At 41.7% G+C, this 17817-nt stretch overlaps 1 long non-coding RNA gene across 8 annotated transcripts in view; it reads left to right on the top strand.

Annotated features, from left to right (window-relative positions):
- Window positions 1–17817, top strand: part of LOC141991623 (uncharacterized) — a 60103-nt gene that overhangs the window by 16339 nt on the left and 25947 nt on the right. For 4 of the 8 annotated variants that reach the window (XR_012640414.1, XR_012640409.1, XR_012640416.1 and 1 more), the window contains exon 5: window positions 12945–13015. The exons of the other annotated variants lie outside the window; for them this stretch is intronic. This is a non-coding gene — a long non-coding RNA (uncharacterized LOC141991623). The remainder of the gene's footprint in view (window positions 1–12944; window positions 13016–17817) is intronic. 8 annotated transcript variants of the gene reach the window in all.

The following is a 17817-nucleotide window of genomic DNA, read 5'->3' as shown; positions in this document are numbered from 1 at the left end:
TTGAGAGCCATACTTTTTGTACCACTGAATAGGTGGGGCCTGGTTGATGATGTTAGTCTGCATGTCACTTGTTTTTAGCTTTGATGAATCCTCTGCACTGAGTCTGAAGTGATGGAGTTAGGAGAGGTCATAGGTAGTTGTGGGTAGAATTCGGGTGGAACCCATAGTTGGCAGAGAAGGTTTTTTTTCCCCCCGTGAATGTGTGATCTGCGTTATTGTACACAAATTCCACGTAGGGTGGTAGTGCGGAGCAGTCATCTTGATGGTGGTTAATATAACATTGTAGGTATTGCTCTAAAATCTGATTGACCCTTTCCATCTGGCCATTGGACTGAGGATGGTAGGTGGAGGAGTGGTGAGGCTGCACCCTCAGAAAATGTAGGGCCTCACGCCAAACTTGAGCTGTAAATTGTGACTCTGGGTGTCTCTTTGGTAGAAGGTAACCTGGTGTAGGGCACAAAATAGACCACTGTGGTCTTCCACTGTCAAGATCGTCATGAACCTGTTGGACTCATAGAGCTCCACGATAAACTCCAATGCCATAGTGGCCCAGGGTTGGGATGGAGTGTCTAGAGGTCAGAGTATACTGCAGGGTTTGTGGCATGGCATCTTGGATCAAGCCACATCACAGGATGTTATGACGGCCCGTATTCAGGGGCTCATTCGAGGCCACCAGAAAAGACAAGGTATCAATTGCTGAGTTTCAAAGCAACCCACGTGTCCTGGCAACTGGAGTCATGTCATAGCTGTAAGGCTGTCACTCTAGCCTGACCTGGAGGAGCATAAATGCCATTATTCATGGATGTGACCCCCTCCCACATATAATGTCATTCCCCTTTGATAGCAGCTAGTTCACTAGACAGAATTTCCGAGTCAGAGTCAGAACAAATCAGTGCAACTAGGTCCTAGCAAGGAGCAGCATTCAGGCAGTTGTGGGGCTTGAGGATGTGGGCCAGTTCCCAGCTAGGTCCATGTGGTTCAGTAACAAAGCTCTTGGACAAGGCATCAGCCATGCTGTTTCTGGTTCTGGGGCAACATGTGATAGTGAAGCTGAACTACGAAAAGAATAGAGCCCACCAGAGCTGCCGGTGGTTTAATGTCTTTGCTGTGAGCAGATATTCCAGGTTTCTGAGTTCAGCGTATAGTTGGACTAGATAGAATCATAGACTTTAAGGTCAGAAGGCACAATTATGATCGTCTAGTCTGACCTCCTGCACAACGCAGGACACGGAATCTCACCCACCAACTCCTGTAACAAACCCCTAACTTATGTCTGAGCTACTGAAGTCCTCAAATTGTGGTTTAAAGACTTCAAGGTGCAGAGAATCCTCCAGCAAGTGACCCGTGCTCCATGCTGCAGAGGAAGGCGAAAAACCCCCAGGGCCTCTGCCAATCTGCCCTGGGGGAAAATTCCTTCCCGACCCCAAATATGGTGATCAGCTAAACACTGAGCATGTGGGCAAGACTCACCAGCCAGACACCCAGGAAAGAATTCTTTGTAGTAACTCAGTACCCACCCCCTCTAACATCCCATCACAGGCCATTGGGCAGATCTACCACTAGTAGTCGATTTATTGCCAAAATTAGGCTATCCCATCATATCATCTCCTCCATAAATTTACCAAGCTTTGTCTTGAAGCCAGATATGTCTTTTGCCCCCACTGCTTCCCTTGGTGAGCCCCTTCTTAATAATGTCACCACTCCTCAAAGGCTGTCTTAATGGCTAGGAGCTCCTTACCCAGGATCTCATAGTTCTGTTTGGTGGGGGTAAGCTGCCGCAAATAATGGCACATGGGTGTAGTATTTGTTCGGGTCTGTGTTGCTGGGAGTATGCCCTGATTGCCACACTAGAGGCAACGGCTTTTACTAGAAAGGCTCATGTGGCAGTAGACAGAAAACAATAATTAGGCTAATCCATTTCCAAAAAGCTGGAAAAGAGGGATAGTTTTGGGGTTAGGCCTTGGACTGGGATTCAGGAGATCTGGATTAAATTCCTGCCTCTGGCACAGACTTTCCATATGATCCTGGGCAAATCATTTAATCTCATCGGCATAGTGGGAATGACACTTCCTTTCTCCCACCCTTGTCTGGGTAGGCTGGTAAGGTCTTTGGACCATATATCAGTACAGGGCCAAGTACAATGAGGCCTTGGTCTTGGTTGTGGTCTCTGGGCATCAACTTAAAAATTTAAAGCTTCTTGACATGAGAATGTATAAAATTTCCTCTGCTGGGCAATGTATCTTCATTTTTACAGGATCATCTCTCCTTTGTTGTCTGTGTCCCTACTGCCTTAAATTAAGAGACATGAGAGCTACAGATTGGCAGACTACCACCACTGTGTAATTTGCCGGGACACTGTTAAGTAGTTACAGTCCAAAACTTGTTTTGTTAAATTTTATAGACAAAACCTTAAGTGTCAGTGAAAATTCTTGACTTCATGATAAATTAGCTTAAACATTTTTGCCATGAAATAGAAGGTTGAATTATAGTAATGCATTTAAGGAACATTCTCATCCTGTGTAAATTAGGGAATATAATAGTCATGTAAATTACAGTCAAAATGATGTTCTGTATATTGTAGTAGACATAATGTTTACTTCTGGGGGAATCACTGCGTGTGCCCAGAATTCATTTTCCCTGCAGATTTCTTTGCTTCCCCACGGAAAAATGGGGAAGCAAAGCAATCGGTGGGGGACGTGTGCCCCTTCCCCAGCAGTCCAGGCGTGTCTGTTCGAGTGCTCGCAGCAGCTGGGGGAGATGAGTGTGGGGAAATGTCAATTACCACAGGGGGAACGGAGCTGCACATGCAACAAGAGAGGCTCTGTCCCGATGTGGAGCGGTAGAGCTTCAGTGTTTGGAGGTAAGCATGAGGCAGGTTCTGTCCCTGCAAGCAGAGCAGAAAATGTAGCAGCCTGCCTGCTTAATTGTTCCTATTGTTGTAAGCCGATTGTTCCCATTCTTAGTGAATTCCCCCAGGAGCATAAAAAGGTCTAAAAGTTTTAGGGCTCCTTTACATTGCCAGAGTGGTGTAAAGGAGCCTTATTGTAAAGTACAGTAAGGGAATCCTCAGCTAGGATGATCTATGTGCTTTCTTGTGTTTTTCCTGTGCCAGAGAGGCACAATGGGGTTAGATTACAGCTCAGGATCTATTTTACTTACCCATTAAAAAAAAGAATTTGAGGGCAAATAAAATGTTTATCGAGCAGTCAATTAAATGTCAGGACAGTCAGAACAAAGCACTTCCAAAAGTAGCCCGCCAGGATTATAACTGGAATGCAGGGTATTGGTTAGCAAGTATTTGTAACTTTCAGAGTAACAGCCGTGTTAGTCTGTATTTGCAAAAAGAAAAGGAGTACTTGTGGCACCTTATAAACTAACCAATTTATTTGAGCATAAGCTTTCGTGAGCTACAGCTCACTTCATCGGATGCATTGAGCTGTAGCTCACGAAAGCTTATGCTCAAATAAATTGGTTAGTCTCTAAGGTGCCACAAGTACTCCTTTTCTATTTGTAACTTAACTTTCATGTGTTTAAGAAATGGTGAATAGTTATTGTGACTTTTTTCTGTATTGTTGTTTAAATAAATTACCAAAATAATTGAAACTGGCGTGCTTTATTTGAGAAAATATGCAGATATGTGATGTTCCCCTGGTGTTATCTGGACCGGTGATCTGCTAGGTCACTCCAATCCTCGACTCTGGGAGCCAGCCTTACCCTGCTCTGTTGTGAGAACCTCTGGTCCTGGGCTGTTGACGCACAGCCTTTGGCATGTAAGCTGCTCCCAGTTACGGGAGTGAGCACTTTTGGCCAGCCACTGCTTGGATTGTGCAACCAAATTACACTAGCCAGTATCTCCAGTCCCAGACAGAACCCCAGGAACTTCCATCTTGCAGTGTCCAGTTATGTCCACTGGACGCTGCAAGCTTATAGGAGTTCGTCAATTTTGCAGTATTTCCATTTTGGGGCCCAGATTTTTAATTTTTTTTGGTGCAGAATTCCCTGAGGAGTAAATGTTATATTGATCTTACCTGTGCACTGTTCATTTTTCTTTCTTGATTGAATAGAATTAATTGCTGCTGTTCTTTATGGTCTGAATTATTGTGATACAAAGGAACAACACTGGGTATATGCAACACTTCTATTCATACCCATAAATCATGTCATTTGTAGGAGAAGGAGTAGTAAGACATATCTTTGAATTTTACACGTTAGTGTATACTATAGTTCATTTGAAGCATTTATAAAACAAAAATTATGACCTAGAGGATATATTTTTAGCTGAGTGAAGAGATTTGTTATTTTTTCTTAATTATACAGGTAGTTTATGTACACTCCAATATGTGCATATATGTTGTTAAAATATCTGCTTGTCTCAATAGAATGTTTGCTGTAACTAAGGAAAGCAAAAAAGAGTCACAGAAGATTCTTGAACTCATTAATAAAATTGGGATGATTAACCAGAGGGCAGTAGGAAGGCGAAGAGAAGATGCAATCTGAAGAGCTAGATAGAAATTGTGTATGGTAGGGCAGTTTTCTACTTTTGTTAAATGGTTCTCTAATCTATCAGGGTTTAGACAGTTGTGATTTTTATAACAGAATAGATATTGCCCAGAGGTTACTTAGGAAAATTCTTCTTAATCTCATAAACCATATGTTAGCATTACATATATAAACAGAATCTTCCAGACAGTGCTACTGCATGAGACTAGAGGAAGGAATCCTGGCCCCAGTGAAGTCAATGGAATTTGCAATTGACCGCAGTAGAGCCAGGATTTCACCCTTGGTATTTAGGAGGCTGTAAAATTTGGAACATTCTCTAACTATGAAGCAACATTCGAGAATATTTCTTTGAAGCTTGGTCTGAAGTTCTTCAGAGAAAGATGTATATGCAGCAGGGTTAAAAAGACAGAATTGCCTCACCAAAAAGATATTGTTCATCCTCAATTTTCTCCTTGAACTGTAGATCTGATTAACAAATGGGATGTAATTTTCATTTTTGGACAAAGAGGACAATGAATAAGTCCTGAAAAAGCAAGGTACCAGATAACAGAGACTATGCAATGTCATTTAGAGACATTGGGCTATGTTACCTTGTTTCACATAACTACAATAATTTAGGTGGAACTGCGAGTCTGACTCAACAAATTCTGCGCACAAACTTTTTCACAGCAGACTAACTCAGCCCTGGCAATCCAGGGGACAAATTGAGCCGCGAATGGGGAGGTGGGTATGGAGACAGCGGGACCAGGGGCAATGGGGCACTAGGGAACGCAGCGGGGGCCAGATGTGATGGTAGGGATGATGAGCTTGGGGAACGGAGGCCAAAGCCCTGTGGCTGGAGTCTTGCCACCTGCCACTCCAGGGCTGAAGCCTGACCCCACTGCCTCTGGGAAGGTGGAGAACTCACTGGCTGCCTACTCCTCCAGCTGTTGTGTCTCCAGAGAGGGGCCACTGCTTTGCCCCGCCCCCACCAATAACTGCCCAGAAGGCTGTGGCCGCAAGGAAAGCCGCTGGTGGCTGCATGTAGCCACCGTGGCTGCATTTGAGAAACGCTGCTCTAGATGCCCCAATTTGTAGATTTACAATACAGTTTTCCTGTTTTTTATGTCACCTGTTACCTTTTTCAATCAATCCATGGAAACACAAACTGTCTACATGAGGGAAAGAGTGAAACTGCTATACTCAATATTGCCAGATACACAAAGTAAACAAAATGGAGAAAAACTGAGAATTTCTGTTCTGTGATTATGTTCATTTTATAGTAATCTTTGGCGTTGCTTGTAAAAAGAATCAGACAGAGATGTGATCTTTAAGTTAACATTGTTCCTATCGATGCATTCTCATTGTAGCTACCTTGCTCACAGCTACTGCACCCCTAACAAGATAGAGAGGGTGAGGCTCAAGCAAGAGAAGCTGCATTCACAGTTACTGAAGTGCATACATGTGTTCTTCAGGGCAACACATTCACCTGTACTTTGCCACAGCCTTAATCTCATTGAAATGACTGTAGGGCGGTTGGGGCAGGTGTGGGGGCCCAGAGTGAGAGCAGCTGGCTTCTGTAGTGTTACTGAGCATGCTCAGTACAAGCCAGGCACCAGATCTGGGGAGGCATGTGATCCTGCATGTCTGTCCCTCTGCATCTTCTCTGCACTGGGAGAAGGAATGGACATGGAAGGAAGGAGGACAAGAAGCATAAGGAGCTGAAGCATTTCTACCACTGAGAATAGTCGTTTTCCTCAGCATGTTTGCATAGATTTGTTAGGCAGATGTCGCTTGAATCCCTCCCATCCTACCAGGATAATGAATAGGTGAACTGAGTAAGCGTTTATGCGATTGGGCCCTTTTATTTTATCTCCAATTAAGAGCTTTTTAAATCTGATTTAGTTGTAAAAAAAGGAAAAAGAGGGAGCACAATCTCTCCTGAAGCTGTTTGGTACTGGGGGTGGGATTTGTACACTTTGCAGATTAATCCTCATGGTGTGTTGTCCCCATTGTATGGACCAGACCAGAAGCTCAAAATAAGTTTGCATTCGAACAGCCCTTATGCAATCAGAAGTGCATGAATGGAATTTTAGAGGATTAAACAGTATGTGTTAATGTAATGAGAACAGCATTAAGCAGTTTTTTTAAAAAAAAAATAGGCATCTATGTCACCTCTCAAACATTACTTCACCATACTCTAGTGGAGACACTGACCGTGAGATCACACACAACACTCGTATACCATGCAGCAGGTGCAGTGAAATCACTCCTAATCTTCAGCACTTCAGTACAGGTCAGATGTGATATCTCTACTGCCTCAGTATAATGAAGAGCCTCAAGCCAGACAGTAATACCAGCCGACAAATGTAAGAATATTGATAGTAACCCAGTGAAGAGTATGAGAGAGTTACAATTACTTTTCTTACTATAGCCTATAATGAGAGTTGATAGAAAGGAGTGAGAGAGAGGTGCAGGAGGGGGAAATTCATTTAGTTAATTTTCAAGCTAGCAAACATTTGATAGAAGGAGGGAAAGATAGGCTAAATATAGACTTCACTAAGTTGGGAGAGATGCTTCCCTAGATATTTTTTAGTTTTGAGTCACATATGGTAGTAAATTCAGTTTTAAAAAAATCAAATTACTGTGCTTCGTAAGCTGTGCTGTTCAAATTTGCGAATTGTTGGGGGGGTTTTTTTGGGAGGGGGAACTAATTTTTTGTAGCCTGCTTTTGGCAAGAGCTCAGTTTTGCAATGCATATTCAATAGCCATATCTTTAGCTATTCCTATGCTTGTTACAATGTTCTCCCCCATCCCACCCCTTTTAATGCTTGGCTGATCAAAGCAGGAAATAAATTGTAAACCTGGTTCCCAAGTGAGATCAAAGCATACAGTAATGGTATAGCTCTGTCCTGTCTTCTAATAGGTCTGGGTTCATTGTCTAACAGAGAGGGTGAGATGCCTCTACTGGAGTACAGCTGGAAAAGCCGGATTTTTTTTTGTACGGTATACCCAATTAAAATGGTTGTGAACACATTTGCAAGAACTCCAAGAATTCCTCTAAGTTACAATATAGGCAACCACAAATACACACTTCTCAACCATATAGAAAGTAAGGCATACACCAAACAAAGCCCCCATGACTTTGTTGCGATGTCCTGATTATAAGAATTACATTCATCCAGTCAGGAAACAGAAAGGGCATCATGTGTCTTATGTGGCCAACTGCAACTAACTAATGTAACTTGAATTTAGAGTATAAAATATTAAATACTGGTGATACCCTGCACACACCTGATCCATAAGATTAAATAAGTTTTCAAAATAAATCTGAGTTAAATAAAATAATGAACAAATGAGAGTGACATCACAATCTGCATGCAGACATTCTGTGAACTGAAAAGTCTAAAATTGTTGAGTAAATTATTTGCTCACTATTATCATCGACCATTACATGTACATTTTCAAGTTGATTCCAAGTATCTCCATCCAGTAATATGTTTTGTACTGTTTTCTTCAAGAATATTAGCATTGTGTTGTACAGTAGTGTAGAACTTACATATTTCAGTAAAAGAACCTTTCACTATAACAGAAAAGTACTGAAATACAATAGACTGAGTAGGGCTGAAATGTAAGATCTCCAATGGACTTCGCTAAATGTAAGAATCGGATTCTTCACTCGGTAGAACAGTTATGTCAATGTGACTTCAGTGGAGCAGAGAATCAGACCCTAGGGCTTTGTCTACACTAGCACTTCTGTCAGTCAAACTTATGTCAGTCAGGGGTGTGAAAAAAACACACCCCTGACTGAAGTGCTGGTGTGGACATCGCCGTGTTGGCAGGAGATGCTTTCCCACCAACATAACTACCGCTGCTCATTGGGGGGCTTTAATCATGTTGGTGGGAGAACGCTTTCCTTCCAGCATAGAGCGGCTACACAGGAGACCTTACAGCAGTGCAGCTGCAGCAGGACAGCTGTGCTGTTGTAAGGTCTATAGTGTAGACAAAGCTTAAATCTCCATATATTTTAATGAGGTCATATTTTCAAAAGGGCCTAAATCACCAGGGTGCTTTTGAAAACTGTCCCCCCATCCCATTATTCCTATGAGTTTTTAAACTAAGAACATATTAATAGACTAGACTATATTTAAGAGTTGCTTTAAAGACTTTTGTGAGGGGTGTGGGATAGAGACAGCTGTGTATTTTAAACAGCATGACAGCTGAGAATTGTTCCCTGAGACAGAGCAGTGGACAGGGTTGTTAAAAATTGTCTTCCCCTTTTAAATAATAACATTCTTATTTTAAAAATACAAAAGTATAATTAGACAGGCCAAAAAAGAATTCAAAAAGCAACTAGCCAAAGACTCAAAAAGTAATAGCAAATTAATTTTTAAATACATCAGAGGCAGGAAGCCTGCTAAACAATCAACCAGGCCACTGCACAACCTAGGTGCTAAAGGAGCACTCAAGAAAGATAAGGCCATTGCGGAGAAACATGATTTTTCTGCAACAGTCTTCACAGCAGAGGATGTGACAGAGATTCCCACACCTGAGCCATTCTTTTTAGGTGACAAAATCTGAGGAACTGTTCCACATTGAGGAACAAATTGGTAAATTATACATTAATAAGTCACCAGGACCAGATGGTATTCACCCAAGAGTTCTGAAGGAACTCAAATATGAAATTGCAGAACTACTAACTGTAGTATGTAACTTATTATATAAATCAGCTTTTGTACCAGATGACTGGAGGATAGCTAATGTGACGCCAATTTTTAAAAAAGGCTCCATAGGCGATCCTGACAATTATAGGCCGATAAGCCTAACTTCAGTCAGTACCAGGCAAATTGGTTGAAACGGTCGTAAAGAACAGAATGATCAGACACACAGATGAACGCGATTTGTTGGGGAAGAGTCAACATGGCTTTTGTAAAGGGAAATCATGCCTCACCAATCGATTAGAATTCTTTGAGGGAGGTCAAACATGTGGACAAGGGTGATCTAGCGCATATAGTGTACTAAGACTTTTAGAAAGCCTTTGACAAGGTCCCTCACCAAAGGCTCTAAAGCACAGTAAGCTGCCATGGAATAAGAGGGAAAGTCCTCTCATGGATCAGTAACTGGTTAAAAAACAGGAAACAAAGGATAGGAATAATGGTCAGTTTTCAGACTGGAGAGAGGTAAATAATGGTGTCACCCAGAGGTCTGTACTGGAACCAGTGCTGTTCAACATATTTATACATGATCTGGAAAAGGGTAAACAGTGGGGTGACAAAATTTGTAGATGATACAAAAGGATTCAAGATAGTTAAGTTCAAAGCAGACTGCAAAGAGTTACAAAGGGATCTCACAAAATGTGACTGGGCAACAAAATGTCAGATGAAATTCGATGTTGATAAATGCAAAGTAATTCACATTGGAAAACATAATCCCAGCAATAATTACAAAATTATGAGCTCTAAATTAGCTGTTACCAATCAAGAAAGATCTTGGAATCACTGTGGATAGTTCTCTGAATACATCCACTCAGCGTGCAGTGGCAGTCAAAAAGCTAACAGAATGTCAGGAACCATTAGGAAAGGGATAGCTAATGTAACAGAGAATATCATAATGCCTCTGTATAAATCCATGATAGATGCCCAAATCTTGAATATTGCTTGCAGATCTGGTTGTCCTAGTTCAAAAACAATATATTGCAATGGAAAAGGTACAGAGAAGGGCAGCAAAAATGAACAGCTTCCATATGAGGGGAGATTAATAAGACTGGGACTTTTCAGTTTGGAAAAGAGATGACTAATGGGAGATATGATAGAGGCCTATACAATCATGACTGGTGTGGTGGAAGTGAATAAGGAAGTGTTATTTACTCCTTCAAATAACACAAGAACCAGGGGATTACCTAATGAAATTAATAGCAAACAAACAAAAGGAAGTACTTCTTCACACAAAGCACAGTCAACTTGTGGAACTCATTGCCAGGGGAAGTTGTGAAGGTCAAAACTATAACAGGGTTCAAAAAAGAACTAGATAAGTTCATGGAGGTTAGGTCCATCTATGGCTATTAGACAGGAAGGGCAAGGATGCAACCCCATGCTCTGAGTGTCCCTAGCCTCTGTTTGCCAGAAGCTGGGAGTGGATGACAGGGGATGGATCACTTCATGATTGCCTGTTCTGTTCATTCCCTCTGAAGCACCTGGCATTGGCCATTGTCAGAAGACAGGATACTGGGCTAGATGGACCATTGCGCTGACTCAGTATAGCCATTCTTATATTCTTAATTTTTTAGTAATTAATAATTTAGTACATTATCTTGCCATTCAGAAGTCCCAATCAGGACCAGATCCTCATTGTGCTAGACACTGTATGAAAACATACAAAGACCTGGGGCCAAGTCTGTAAAGATATTTGGGCACCTGAGATGGTGTTTCCTCTCCATTCATAACATCTCCTGCTGGTCACTCTGGGGATTAGCTCAGTCTCTCAGCTGTCTCTCTACCCATCTTCTTAATGTATGTGGCCTCTCTTGCTCTTGCCACTTCTGGTCCATGGCTTGGCCCTCCAGCCAGGTCACTAAGTCCCTCCTCTTCAGGGGATATCAGTCTTTCCATACCAGCTGTCACCTCCAGCATCCTAACCCACTACCCAGTGGCTGGTAAGGGAACCTAGGTCCACCCTCTACACTAGGTTCCAGCCCAGAGACCCTATAACACACAGCAAAGGCCTGCACTGCCTTTGACCTTGCTGCTGTTTCCCTGGGATTTTTCCTTTCCTACCTACCTGACTCCCCTCCTTTCTGGGTTCACCAGCATTTCCACTCCCTCCTCTCAGGGAGTCTGTACAACCTGCCTTCCTACAACCTCAAACACACCTCCTACTTTCCAGGGATTGCCTGCTCTTTCCTAGCAGCCATCCCTTACCCTGTAGCCAAATATCTGACTTTCTACAGGCCAAACCTGTTCTGGCCCAGGTGAGTCTGGTCCTCTTCAATTAACTTCCTGGCTTGCAGCCTAATTAGTAGCTTGGGGCCATCTGGCCCCACCCAGCTCTTGCTGGGCCAGTATGGGGTGCACACAGTGGTGAGCTGGAGCCGGTTTGCGTGAACTGGTTGTTGAATTTTGAAGCCAGTTTAGAACCGGTTGTTAAAGGGGTGGGCAAATTCTGGCCCATGGGCCACATGCGGCCCGCAGGACCATCCTGTCTGTCCCGCCTGAGCTCTCGGCTGGGGAGGCTCCCCTGTGAATTTTTACTCACCGGGCGGCACTCCGAGCCTTCATCGGCTCTTTGGCGGTGGGTCCTTCAGTGCCGCCGAAGACCCGGAGCGACTGAAGGACGTGCCACCGAACTGCTGCTGAAGACCTGGAGCAACTGAAGGAACCAGTTCTTCAGCTTCTGGCAGCTCATCACTAGGTGCATACTCCCTCATCATGCCTAAGGATGTGAATGGGTGGCTAGGCACTTTTGAAAATCCTGGTAGGCACCTATCTTCATCTTTTAGGCACCTACATACCTTTAAAAATCTGGTTCTTTGTCCTTGCTTCAAAACATTTATTATTTAATTTTGAGTATATATTTTAAAGGGCAGGGTAGACTGTGCTTATTTTGGAAAATGTGCAACATTTTGGAAGAGAGATTGAACATCCTGTGCAGCAATTTACTATGTTCCTGTGTTTATGGACTATGTGCATTTGTTTTGATCTCACCACATGCCTCTGCTTACTAATATAACAGCTTGTTCATGAAACACATTACAGTGTAAATGCTAATGTTCTGAAGGAGAAATGATTTAGATGGAAAACTTTACACTATTGTATGTTACTCTAAATTATTTCATTTCCTCTACAGAGGGGCCAAACTCCATTTCTAATTTGCATTTACCCTTTCATTTTTGTGTCCGATTAGGTGAGCGATCAGAAAAATTTCATTTTTTTCCTTCCATTCTCGTTCTGTTTTCTGTGCAGTTGAAATATGATTCTACAGCTAGAGAGATTTGGTAACTGCTCCTCATAATCGTGACCTAAAGCAAATCTAGAGCCGAACATGGCATAGCTAATTTCCTGTTCACTGAGGAGTAGATTGTGCATCCTTTCCTTAAGCTGGTAGTGGGGTTTTCAACATGAGTAAGTGCTCACTGAGGAGAGTAAGGGCTGTACAAGCTAGCTCCAACTAAGTAGCAGTTTATAGTATTGTTATTCAGAAAGTTCCTTGGCCATTTTGACATTGGAAAGGAGTATATAAAGTGGATATAGCCTAGTTAAACATTTGTAAGTGTTATGTATTCATAGGCATTAAAATTACTCCCTCTTGTGCCTGTGCCTGATCTTATTCCATTCATTGTGAGTTTCCCTTGGAGACAACACCCTGATGTACAATGAATGGACACTAAATCCTTGGGCCAGTTTTCACATCTTGTTCAGAGTAATTCAGTTCATAACCTATATGCCAACTTTTTTTCCCTTCCATATTAGGAGCTGAGATTAAATGTCCAGAGAGAATGAAATTCTCCAGTTCTACTTGGGATTCCCAAACATGCCTACGTGTAAGTGGACAGTGCTGTGTGTTTAACTACTATAAAATTTATCCAATGATATTACTCCAACTACAGGGCAAAAACATGTCTTTCTTCTTGTAAGCAAGGATCTTTAGCGGGAAACTTTGGGAAAGGGATTAATTTTATGTGGACATGATTTTAATTCTAACCTTTTTGGATTAAACCAAAACATATGAATCACCCTGAGGATATTTTTAGTACATTTTAATCAAACATAGTATGTGCCTTTTGATATGAATTTTAATGAAACATGCTGTATTATGGATTCTTCACATTACTACAAACTGTGTTTTCTGCATGGTAACTTCTCTGATAGCCAGAAGAGCTGACCTCTGCGCTTTCTCCCATGCCGCCTCCTTATGTGAGGCCCAGCCTCCCGTATAAAGCCACACCCTTATCTTCCGTCAGATGCCTCCTTTAGACTCATGTCTGCTTTGATATCTATAGAAGAGTCAGCTGATAATTAGCTACACTTTCATTTCCATCTGAAGCCAGGATATACTGAGGCATGCAAAAAGGAAATCAATTTAAAATAAGTTCATTTCTGACCTCTTTGAACTTCAAAAAATCGGTTTTGGTCAGTTCTCATTTTATCTAAACTGGTTCTCCCATCCCTACTCACCTTATCTTCAATTTCAGCAATTCTATTGGCTGTTGGAAAAGCTTTCTCTCCCTCCTCTCCAGTCAGCCTTATCTGCAGAATTATTACTCTTTTTGTCACTCTTATTTTATATTTGCTCTTTAATGGATGTTTTGAGATGTGCAGTGAGGAACTAACCTAAGGGGAAACTGTAGTAAGGGTTCTCGTGAACCCTTACAGGATTTAATCACAAGAGTTCAAGAAACTATGGCTCACAGTTTCATGACGCACTATGCTCAGGGACATTGCCTACATCTTCTGCAAACTCAAGGACCATATATTTAAGCCTAGATTCATCCTGTTATGTATGTGTCAATTGGGTGAGTATGGTAGGTGCACCATAATTTAGGAGAAAGTTGAACAGTGCTTCCACAGCCCAGACCTAAGACTTATTACATTAACTCCCTTATCTAGCTGAATGAGAATTAGATTTTATGCACTAGCTACTTTTTGGGGTAAGAAATATGAAGGACAACAAAAGCATCAGTTACAGTTTCCTGCTTTGAGTAAGGGGTTAGACTAGATGACCTCCTGAGGTCCCTTCCAGCCCTGATATTCTATGATTCATTATAGTGATAAATTCAAGGTGCTCAATCTATTTAGTTTAACAAAGAAAAGATTAAGATCACAATCTATAAGTACCTACATGGGGAACAGAAAATTGATAATGGACTCTTCAGTGTAGCAGACAAATGTATAACATTTCAGGAAGGATGTGGACAAATTGGAAAAAGTCCATAGTAGAGCGACAAAAATGATTAAAGGTCTAACAAACATGCTATTTATTGCTATTTATTTTTTATTGCTATTTATAGTGCAACAAAATTTTCTTTAAAATGTAACTCTTTCTATGTAAGAGGCTGCAAATTTTCTTAAATATTGGTACATTTTAGCATTACAAAGTCACTCACTTCAGGTGTGTTTCTATTGGGGTCCTGCAGAGAACAGTTCTTGGCCCTACCCTATTTGTCATTTTTATCAATGACCTGGAAGAAAACAAAATCATCACCAATAAATTTTGCAGACAGCACAAAAATTGGGGGAGAGTGGCAATTAATGAGAGCTGGTCACTTTTACAGAGTGATCTGGATCACTTGGTAAACTGGACGCAAGCAAACAATGTTTTAATATGGCTAAAGTAAATGTATACATGTAGGAACAAGAAATGTATCCCTACTTACAGAATGGAAGACTCTATCCTGTGAAGCAGTGACTGAAAGATTTGGAAATCATGGTTGATAAACAACTGAACATGAGCTCCCAATGCAACATTGTGGTGAAAAGGGCTAATGTGATCTTTGGATGCGTGAACAGGGAAATCTCGAGTAGGAGTAGAGAAGTTATTTTTTCTGTATTTGGCACTAGTGTGACTACTACTGGAATACTAAAAGAAAAGGAGTACTTGTGGCACCTTAGAGACTAACCAATTTATTTGAGCATAAGCTTTCGTGAGCTACAGCTCACTTCATCGGATGCAAGTGCAAGCTGTAGCTCACGAAAGCTTATGCTCAAATAAATTGGTTAGTCTCTAAGGTGCCACAAGTACTCCTTTTCTTTTTGTGAATACAGACTAACACGGCTGCTACTCTGAATACTGGAATACTGTGTCTGGTTCTGGTGTCCACAATTCAAGAAGGATGTTGATAGATTGGAGAGGGTTCAAAAAAGAGCCACAAGGATGATTAAAGGGGGGAGGGATAGCTCAGTGGTTTGAGCATTGGCCTGCTAAACCCAGGGTTGTGAGCTCAATCCTTGAGGGGGCCATTTAGGGATCAGGGGCAAAAATTGGGGATGGTCCTGCTTTGAGTAAGGGGTTGGACTAGATGACCTCCTGAGGTCCCTTCCAGCCCTGATATTCTATGATTCATTATAGTGATAAATTCAAGGTGCTCAATCTATTTAGTTTAATAAAGAAAAGATTAAGATCACAATCTATAAGTACCTACATGGGGAACAGAAAATTGATAATGGACTCTTCAGTGTAGCAGACAAATGTATAACATTTCAGGAAGGATGTGGACAAATTGGAAAAAGTCCATAGTAGAGCGACAAAAATGATTAAAGGTCTAACAAACGTGACCTATGAGGGAAGATTGAAAAAATTGGGTTTGTTTAGTTGATTCTCCAACAGGCAATTTTTAAAATCAAGATTAGATGTTTTGCTAAAAGATAGCCGTTCAAAAGGAATTATTTTGGGGGAAATACTCTGGCCTGTGTTATACTTAGGTCAGATTAGAGATGATCAAAATGGTCCCTTCTAGCCTTGGATTCTATGAAGCCCTGCCAGTGGTGGACTCTCAGACTCCATCCTCTCTGATTGTCTTCTATAGTAATCAACAATAATGGAATGGTTTCAAAGAGCAGGATCCTCCCTGGCTGACTGAAGGAGAGTGGCCCACTGGATTAAACATCTCATTATCTCCAAACTGAGATTGGGGGTGAGATTTCAGAGAACTTCACCTCAACAATTCTTGGTGATAAGAGACACCCCCATGATGGCCCGGGGCATCATGGATTCCATAAAAGATTTGTTTATACTGTATATGGAGGCACCACAACTGGCTGGATCAAATTGTTGGACCTCACAGACTATCCAGTATAACATCTCTCATTCCATTACAAGAGCATGTCATGGGGTTCATATTTCTCATCTGTTTTCTGACCCTTCTCAAGAATAACAAGATTACTGAAAATTAAGATGTATTTGCCCTTCCTTTGGAATTGCCTTCACTCAGTAGGTGGAGTCTCAGGTAAACTAAAGGGGATACCTGGCTATTCTCTGGATCTTTATATTCTTCTAGCATAGTATTTCCTTCATGAGAAATCTTCTAGCCCTGACCCTAGCTTGTCACTCTCAAAACTTTGTCCCATACCGCACTTAAATCTATGAGAACCACAATTGGTTAGTCTCTAAGGTGCCACAAGTACTCCTTTTCTTTTTGTGAATACAGACTAACACGGCTGCTACTCTGAAACAAAAGGTGATGTGATTATAGTCTTATAGTTCTCCTGCTGTGGTCAAGCTGTGGAGATCATCCTTCATAGCCTCTCTTTCTCTTCTCTTGAATCATAGTCCTCTTCGTACATCCCCTGTGGGATCTTTGACAAACTCTCTGAATCACCATTCTGGATCCCAACCTTTCATTGGATGTCAAAACGAAATGGTGAGAGTGCTGCCAGCAATTAATGGCTCACTGCATCTGACTTGACTATAGTGAGAACTTATATTAGTGAACTGTTGTCAGTGGTTACTTCAAATCCTACACCATATAAGATAGATAAGACAGGAAATTTCTCTCCCCGTTTCTGTGCAAGAAATTGAACTTTTGGACAATACAATTTCTCACTTCAGATCAGTCCGTGGCTTACATTTATAAACTTACTTTTTTGGATCTTCCCAATCTTGGGAAACTTGCCTCAGTATGCAGGATAAGGCAACTTCCAAATGCCTGGTAAACTAAGTTAATCTCTATACTAGCACAAAGAAAAGGAGGACTTGTGGCACCTTAGAGACTAACCAATTTATTTGAGCATGAGCTTTCGTGAGCTACAGCTCACTTCATCGGATGCATACTGTGGAAATTGCAGAAGACGTTATATACACAGACACCATGAAACAATACCTCCTCCCACCCCACTCTCCTGCTGGTAATAGCTTATCTAAAGTGATCATCAAGTTGGGCCATTTCCAGCACAAATCCAGGTTTTCTCACCCTCCGCCCCCCCACAGACAAACTCACTCTCTTGCTGGTAATAGCCCATCAAAAGTGACAGTGGTCCTTTTGATGGGCTATTACCAGCAAGAGAGCGAGTTTGTCTGTGGGGGGGCGGAGGGTGAGAAAACCTGGATTTGTGCTGGAAATGGCCCAACTTGATGATCACTTTAGATAAGCTATTACCAGCAGGAGAGTGGGGTGGGAGGAGGTATTGTTTCATGGTGTCTGTGTATATAACGTCTTCTGCAATTTCCACAGTATGCATCCGATGAAGTGAGCTGTAGCTCACGAAAGCTCATGCTCAAATAAATTGGTTAGTCTCTAAGGTGCCACAAGTCCTCCTTTTCTTTTTGCGAATACAGACTAACACGGCTGTTACTCTGAAACCTATACTAGCACAGGCATTTACTGAAAGCCTGCTAGCATTCCACTGT

The sequence above is a fragment of the Natator depressus genome, chromosome 1 (assembly GCF_965152275.1).
Source record: "Natator depressus isolate rNatDep1 chromosome 1, rNatDep2.hap1, whole genome shotgun sequence".
Lineage (NCBI taxonomy): Eukaryota > Metazoa > Chordata > Testudines > Cheloniidae > Natator > Natator depressus.
The sequence above is the reverse complement of the archived record's forward strand: the minus strand, read 5'-3'. Positions and strand labels throughout refer to the sequence as shown.